This window comes from Tachypleus tridentatus, chromosome 13 (assembly GCF_004210375.1).
Source record: "Tachypleus tridentatus isolate NWPU-2018 chromosome 13, ASM421037v1, whole genome shotgun sequence".
In the NCBI taxonomy this organism is placed as follows: domain Eukaryota; kingdom Metazoa; phylum Arthropoda; class Merostomata; order Xiphosura; family Limulidae; genus Tachypleus; species Tachypleus tridentatus.
The window spans coordinates 197,809,382-197,811,031 of NC_134837.1; positions in this window are offsets into that span (position 1 = coordinate 197,809,382).

The following is a 1,650-nucleotide window of genomic DNA, read 5'->3' on the forward strand; positions in this document are numbered from 1 at the left end:
AACCATGGCTAGTTTCAGTATTACAAATATGTACCATTTGCCCCACCTATCAGTTTGTTCATGGGCTGATTTGAACACAAGAAATAACTAGAGAATAATACAATATCTTTAATACCAAAGATTTTAACAAGTTACCACATTAGCTCTGGATCAATCAATTTTATTAATCAATATAAATATCTGTATGTTTCAATTACGGTATTTGAAAAGTAATCAACTAATTAAAATTTATATTTCTGATTATTGCTGTCCTAGATTATTTCATCAGTTCAAATAATTTAAATATTGCTATTATATTTCAAATTTAATGTACAAGCATTTGATTAATGATTCCAGTTATTGATTAATTATCAATATTTTCTTATTGCCTAGCTTCAACATCAACATCATCCAAGACTACAACCAGTTATTCTATTATAGTGTTAACATTATTGTCTTTCTGATAATGGAATTAAGAGAAAGTGAGGATATCTTAAACATGGCTTTTTGATGTACTATTCACAGAAATCTTCTTTTAAACATATGCTTCTGCACTATAATGACTACAAAGTTAGAGCATTACTATTTCTTTCAAAGAGAGGTGCATTTGATTGAGGTCTTGAAAAAGCTTACATTATCTCTTGCCCTTACATATTGTTATCAGCAAGGTAAAATAAGGACAAAATCTAATATTCTCAAGATTACCTTTTAAAAAGAAAGAAAAGGTTTTAATGTATTCTAAGAAGCTTCATCTCTCACACCATCTTAAATTAAACTGCACTTTGTGGCTTTCAACCTGGAATATTGTATGATAATCTGTCTATACTCTCTGCTCTTTCCATGTGTACACTCACAAACAGTTTAATCAAATAGACTGCATTGGCATGGTGTCTTCTTTTCAGTGGACATTAGCTAATGCCTCCCTGTTTTCATTATAAAGTGATTGTAGCTAGACAATTCCCCTCACAAATTGAAGCCAGTTCACTATGGATAGGCTTACCATACTTCCCAGTGTTACATCCGGTTTACTAATTTGTTCTCGTTAACACTGAATTATCTCGGAATGTCTTGGTTTTTTGATGAAAAAGCATAAACTCCAGAAAGGATAAATTGAAAATTTTTAAATTGCATAGAGTCCTGACTTGGTTTTGACAAAAAAAAAAATGAAATTTTCATTTTATTAATTGATGAGTAGAGGGAGCCATAGTGCTGTAGCATGCACATTTTCAAAGGTATTGAAAATTCACAGACAGCTGTACAAATATAACGATTCATCAGTGGGCTGCTATTGGGGGTACGTGTATAACGGCAACTGCACAAGCCATGAGCAGCAGCATATGCAAAGCTTTCTTTGAGCAAGTGTTTGTGCTTTGTGATTGCTTTACTTATTACAGTGTTTATTATATTAGTTATACAGTACATGCTGAATTATTTTCATTATTTTATTTTAGAAATTAATCCTAGTCATAATGTCCAAAGCTGGTAAAAGAAAGTGCACATTTAACAGTGAATTGCAAAAAGAATATCCATTCTTGAAAAACATTTGTGGCAAGGAGGACAGAGTCAAATGTTTACAGTGTTCATCTGAGCTCTCTGTTTCACAAGGTGGCCACTCAGACATAAAAGACCATTTAAAAAGTGCAAAACATGCAGCTAGTCTTTCAGTAGCTG